At 39.5% G+C, this 7,500-nt stretch overlaps 1 protein-coding gene across 1 annotated transcript in view; it reads right to left on the bottom strand.

Moving 5' to 3' along the window:
- The window catches only part of LOC121846398 (adhesion G protein-coupled receptor L3-like), a 146,749-nt gene that overhangs the window by 97,189 nt on the left and 42,060 nt on the right, over positions 1-7,500 (bottom strand). The window lies entirely within an intron of this gene.

Here is a 7,500-nt window from a genome sequence, read left to right on the forward strand (position 1 = left end):
AGCATATCGCTAACTCCTATGATAAAATGAGTGGATATTATTAGCATATCGCTAACTCCTATTATAAAATGAGTGGATATTTATTAGCATATCGCTAACTCCTATGATAAAATGAGTGGTTATTTATTAGCATATCGCTAACTAACTCCTAGGATAAGTACTGTTTTCATGCCACTACACACATTGACTGAAATAGACTGGGTGGGTGTATTACTAACGTGTCGCTAACTCCTATGTTAAATTGAGTGTACATTATTAGCATATGGCTAACTAAAGCCTATGATAAATACAGTGTCATGCTATGTTACGCTACTAAGCTAATAAGGTAATTGTAGGTGTTGTTGGAGAACTTCATGTTAATGAATGAAGTACAGGCTCAGGAAATGTAAATGGTGACACGTTATACGGGCCATTTATAGGTTGTGACGAGGTCAAATTACAGGTTATCATTGCTTATAGCATAGGACAGACATTTCTTATCACCATGGCAGGGCCCAGAGTTGTTCACCATGGCAGGGCCCAGAGTTGTTCACTATGGCAGGGCCCAGAGTTGTTCACCACGGCAGGGCCCAGAGTTGTATACTTGGGCAGGGCCCAGAGTTGTTCACTTGGGCAGGGCCCAGAGTTGTTCTCCACAGTAGGGCCCAGTGTTGTTCACCACGGTAGGGCCCAGAGTTGTTCACCATGGCAGAGTCCAGAGTTGTTCACCTTGGCAGGGCCCAGAGTTGTTCACCATGGGAGGGCCCAGAGTTGTTCACCATGGTAGGGCCCAGAGCTGTTCACCACGGTAGGGCCCAGAGTTGTTCACCACAGAAGGGCCAAACGTTGTTCACCACGGCAGGGCCCAGAGTTGTTCTCCACAGTAGGGCCCAACGTTGTTCACCATGGCAGGGTTCAGAGTTGTTCACCACGGCAGGGCCCAGAGTTGGTCTCCACAGTAGGGCCCAGAGTTGTTCACCACGGCAGGGCCCAGAGTTGTTCACCACGGCAGGGCCCAGAGCTGTTCACCACGGCAGGGCCCAGAGCTGTTCACCACGGCAGGGCCCAGAGCTGTTCACCACGGCAGGGCCCAGAGCTGTTCACCACGGCAGGGCCCAGAGCTGTTCACCACGGCAGGGACCAGAGTTGTTCCTCGCCAAGTGTTAATGTCTAAGATTCTGTGTTAAGTATGATGTCTGAATGGTACCAGTAACATCTGAATGGTACCAGTGATGTCTGAATGGTACCAGTGATGTTTGAATGGTACCAGTGATGTCTGAATGGTACCAGTAACATCTGAATGGTACCAGTGATGTCTGAATGGTACCAGTGATGTCTGAATGGTACCAGTGATGTCTGAATGGTACCAGTGATGTCTGAATGGTACCAGTGATGTCTGAATGGTACCAGTGATGTCTGAATGGTACCAGTGATGTCTGAATGGTATCAGTGATGTCTGAATGGTACCAGTCAAGTCTGAATGGTACCAGTGATGTCTGAATGGTACCAGTCAAGTCTGAATGGTACCAGTGATGTCTGAATGGAACCAGTGATGTCTGAATGGTATCAGTGATGTCTGAATGGTATCAGTGATGTCTGAATGGTACCAGTCAAGTCTGAATGGTATCAGTGATGTCTGAATGGTACCAGTGATGTCTGAATGGTACCAGTGATGTCTGAATGGTACCAGTGATGTCTGAATGGTATCATGAAGGATGAATCACTGATATAAATGATGGATGAATGGTATCAGTGATGTCTGAATGGTATCAGTGATGTCTGAATGGAACCAGTGATGTCTGAATGGTACCAGTGATGTCTGAATGGAACCAGTGATGTCTGAATGGTACCAGTGATGTCTGAATGGTACCAGTGATGTCTGAATGGTACCAGTGATGTCTGAATGGTACCAGTGATGTCTGAATGGTACCAGTGATGTCTGAATGGTACCAGTGATGTCTGAATGGTACCAGTGATGTCTGAATGGTACCAGTGATGTCTGAATGGTACCAGTGATGTCTGAATGGTACCAGTGATGTCTGAATGGTACCAGTGATGTCTGAATGGTACCAGTGATGTCTGAATGGTACCAGTGATGTCTGAATGGTACCAGTGATGTCTGAATGGTACCAGTGATGTCTGAATGGAACCAGTGATGTCTGAATGGTATCAGTGATGTCTGAATGGTATCAATGTGATGTCTGAATGGTGAATGGTATCAGTGATGTCTGAATGGTACCAGTGATGTCTGAATGGTACCAGTGATGTCTGAATGGTACCAGTGATGTCTGAATGGAACCAGTGATGTCTGAATGGTACCAGTGATGTCTGAATGGTACCAGTGATGTCTGAATGGTACCAGTGATGTCTGAATGGTACCAGTGAATGGTACCAGTGATGTCTGAATGGTACCAGTGATGTCTGAATGGTACCAGTGATGTCTGAATGGTACCAGTGATGTCTGAATGGTACCAGTAATCACTGAATGGTATAAGTGATGTCTGTACCAGTGATGTCTGAATGGTACCAGATGGATGAATGGTATCAGTGATGTCTGAATGGTATCAGTGATGTCTGAATGGTACCAGTGATGTCTGAATGGTACCAGTGATGTCTGAATGGTACCAGTGATGTCTGAATGGTACCAGTGATGTCTGAATGGTACCAGTCAAGTGGTACCAGTGATGTCTGAATGGTACCAGTGATGTCTGAATGGTACCAGTGATGTCTGAATGGTACCAGTGATGTCTGAATGGTACCAGTGATGTCTGAATGGTACCAGTGATGTCTGAATGGTACCAGTGATGTCTGAATGGTACCAGTGATGTCTGAATGGTACCCGTGATGTCTGAATGGTACCAAACATGAATGGTACCAGTGATGTTGAATGGAACCAGTGATGTCTGAATGGTACCAGTGATGTCTGAATGGAACCAGTGATGTCTGAATGGTACCAGTGATGTCTGAATGGTACCTGATGTCTGAATGGTACCAGAAACTTTACCAGTGATGTTGTTCCTCTGAATGGTACCAGTGATGAATGGTACCAGTGATGTCAATGGTGTTGATGTCTGAATGGTACAGTGATGTCTGAATGGTATCAGTGATGTCTGAATGGTACCAGTGATGTCTGAATGGTATCCAGTGATGTTGAATGGAACCTGTCTGAATGGTACCAGTGAAACCTGAATGGTACCAGTGATGTTCTGAATCCAGTGATGGAAACCAGTGATGTCTGAATGGTACCAGTGTTGTTCTGAATGGTACCAGTGAAACAATGGTACCAGGTCAAGTTGTTCTGAATGGTACCAGTGAAACCTGATCCAGGTGTTGTTCCTGATGTCTAATGGGAAACCTTATCCAGGTGTTGTTCCAGTAACATCTGGGGAATGGTACCAGGTGATGTTCTGAATGGTACCAGTGATGTCTGATCCAGGTGTTGTTCCTCTCTACAGGGAAACCTTATCCAGGTGTTGTTCCTCTCTACAGGGGAAACTTTATCCAGGTGTTGTTCCTCTCTACAGGGGAAACCTTATCCAGGTGTTGTTCCTCTCTACAGGGAAACTTTATCCAGGTGTTGTTCCTCTCTACAGGGGAAACCTTATCCAGGTGTTGTTCCTCTCTACAGGGAAATCTTATCCAGGTGTTGTTCCTCTCTACAGGGGAAACTTTATCCAGCTGCACTCCTCTGTTATCAGATCACAGTGGAACCCATCTACCTCTGCTCCTCGTTGTTCTTAGGGAACTTAATAATGTTGCAACAGTGAGCTGGAGCTCACAAAAACAGCAGACGCCCACACACACACACACACACACACACACACACACACACACAAGAACACACACACACGAAAAACACACACACACACAAGCACACACACATGCACACAAGCACACACACACGCACACACACAGTATTCATCCTCCCCTCACAAACACACACACACTTCCCCTCCCTCCCTCCCTCCCTCCCTCCCTCACACACACACACAAAGACAGTCAGCTCTGAGACAACTGAATCAGGGCAGCGCCACATTATGCAGGTATCATGTTCTGTTTCCATCTGGCTATGGGAGAGATACTGAAGCCGTTATTATTTAATCAAGCCGTCACCATCAGGCCTATTTGCTGAAATATAATTGAATGTTTTCCACAGAGGATCAGGTTTAGTTTGGCTGTCTGGATGGAGAGGAGAGGAGAGGAGAGGAGAGGAGAGGAGAGGAGAGGAGAGGAGAGGAGGAGGAGAGGAGAGAGAGAGGAGAGGAGAGGAGAGGAGAGGAGAGGAGAGGAGAGGAGAGGAAGAACGATGCCAGGCCAGATTGTATTCCAATGCACAGATATATACCTGTAGCTGTTATAAATGATGGATGAATCACTGTTATAAATGATGGATGAATCACTGTTATAAATGATGAATGAATCACTGTTATAAATGATGGATGAATCACTGTTAGAAATGATGGATGAATCACTGATATAAATGATGTATGAATCACTGATATAAATGATGTATGAATCACTGTTATAAATGATGGATGAATCACTGTTATAAATGATGGATGAATCACTGTTAAATGATGGATGAATCACACTGATATAAATGATGTATGAATCACTGTTATAAATGATGGATGAATCACTGATGGATAATCACTGTTATAAATGATGGATGAATCACTGTTATAAATGATGGATGAATCACTGTTATAAATGATGGATGAATCACTGTTATAAATGATGGATGAATCACTGTTATAAATGATATAAATGATGGATGAATCACTGTTATAAATGATGGATGAATCACTGTTATAAATGATGGATGAATCACTGTTATAAATGATGGATGAATCACTGTTATAAATGATGGATGAATCACTGTTATAAATGATGGATGAATCACTGTTATAAATTATATAAATGATGGATGAATCACTGTTATAAATGATGGATGAATCACTGTTATAAATGATGGATGAATCACTGTTATAAATGATGGATGAATCACTGTTATAAATGATGGATGAATCACTGTTATAAATGATGGATGAATCACTGTTATAAATGATGGATGAATCACTGTTATAAATGATGGATGAATCACTGATATAAATGATGGATGAATCACTGTTATAAATGATGGATGAATCACTGATATAAATGATGGATGAATCACTGATATAAATGATGGATGAATCACTGTTATAAATGATGGATGAATCACTGTTATAAATGATGGATGAATCACTGTTATAAATGATGGATGAATCACTGTTATAAATGATGGATGAATCACTGTTATAAATGATGGATGAATCACTGATATAAATGATGGATGAATCACTGTTATAAATGATGGATGAATCACTGATATAAATATGGATAATCAATAAATGATGGATGAATCACTGACATAAATGATGGATGAATCACTGATATAAATGATGGATGAATCACTGATATAAATGATGGATGAATCACTGATATAAATGATGTATGAATCACTGTTATAAATGATGTATGAATCACTGTTATAAATGATGGATGAATCACTGTTATAAATGATGGATGAATCACTGTTATAAATGATGGATGAATCACTGTTATAAATGATGGATGAATCACTGTTATAAATGATGGATGAATCACTGATATAAATGATGGATGAATCACTGATATAAATGATGTATGAATCACTGTTATAAATGATGGATGAATCACTGTTATAAATGATGGATGAATCACTGTTATAAATTATATAAATGATGGATGAATCACTGTTATAAATGATGGATGAATCACTGTTATAAATGATGGATGAATCACTGTTATAAATGATGGATGAATCACTGTTATAAATGATGGATGAATCACTGTTATAAATGATGGATGAATCACTGTTATAAATGATGGATGAATCACTGTTATAAATGATGGATGAATCACTGATAAATCACTGATAAATGATGGATGAATCACTGTTATAAATGATGGATGAATCACTGTTATAAATCACTGTATAAATGATGGATGAATCACTGTTATATAAATGATGGATGAATCACTGATATATAAATGATGGATGAATCACTGATATAAATGATGAATCACTGTTATAAATGATGGATGAATCACTGTTATAAATGATGGATGAATCACTGTTATAAATGATGGATGAATCACTGTTATAAATGATGGATGATGGATGAATCACTGTTATAAATGATGGATGAATCACTGTTATAAATGATGGATGAATCACTGTTATAAATGATGGATGAATCACTGTTATAAATGATGGATGAATCACTGTTATAAATGATGGATGAATCACTGTTATAAATGATGGATGAATCACTGTTATAAATGATATAAATGATGGATGAATCACTGATATAAATGATGGATGAATCACTGTTATAAATGATGGATGAATCACTGTTATAAATGATGGATGAATCACTGTTATAAATGATGAATGAATCACTGTTATAAATGATGAATGAATCACTGTTAGAAATGATTTTAAAAAGTATTTTTACTGAGTTTTAGCTCCTCCTATTTCAGACGTCAGTCTTTTTCCCAAACTGAGTCTGTCAACAGAAGGGTCGGAGGTCAGACAGTCATTTAAGCTCACCCTCCCTTCCCTTCTTTCCTGTTGGAAAAGCTGAGATTCCACGAAGATCTCAGATTTCCACATCGCTGGTGTTTGTCCGAGGCCCGTTACTGGCTGTGGTGGTGTAAATAATATCTTCTCAAACATTCTTATCAGTTCATAAATTCCTGCTATTTCAATCTCCAGACAACAACATTGAGCCAGATGGAAACATTTTACTGTCAAAAAACAAGTACATGAGTACATGAGTTCCATCAGTATTTCCCACAGTATATAATCTAATATTGTTGTATGGAGTACATGAGTTTCATCAGTATTTCCCACAGTATATAGTATAATATTGTTGTATGGAGTACATGAGTTTCATCAGTATTTCCCACAGTATATAATCTAATATTGTTGTATGGAGTACATGAGTTCCATCAGTATTTCCCACAGAATATAATCTAATATTGTTGTATGGAGTACATGCGTTCCATTAGTATTTCCCACAGTATAAAGTATAGTATTGTTGGATAGTGTACCTGAGTTTCATAAGTATTTCCCAAAGTAAAAACTATAGCAGATGCAAATCATAGTATAATACATATACAATATAGTATAATATGATTACCGAATATAGTACTATGTTATAATGTGTAGTAATAAAGTAGTTTATAGTAGTACTTACTGTAGGGGGCACCTCATATTGTAGTATAGTGTAGTATAGTATAGTAGAGTATAGTGTAGTACTTACTGTATGGAACACACTTGTACTGCAGTATAGTATAGTATCATATAGCATAGTATAGTGCAGTGTAGTGTAGTATGGGATAATATAGTATAGTATAGTACAGTATAGTATGTATAGTGTAGTACTTACTGTAGGGGACATGCTTGTACTGCAGTATAGTATAGTATCATAT

Source organism: Oncorhynchus tshawytscha, linkage group LG04, assembly GCF_018296145.1.
Source record: "Oncorhynchus tshawytscha isolate Ot180627B linkage group LG04, Otsh_v2.0, whole genome shotgun sequence".
NCBI classification, from domain to species: domain Eukaryota; kingdom Metazoa; phylum Chordata; class Actinopteri; order Salmoniformes; family Salmonidae; genus Oncorhynchus; species Oncorhynchus tshawytscha.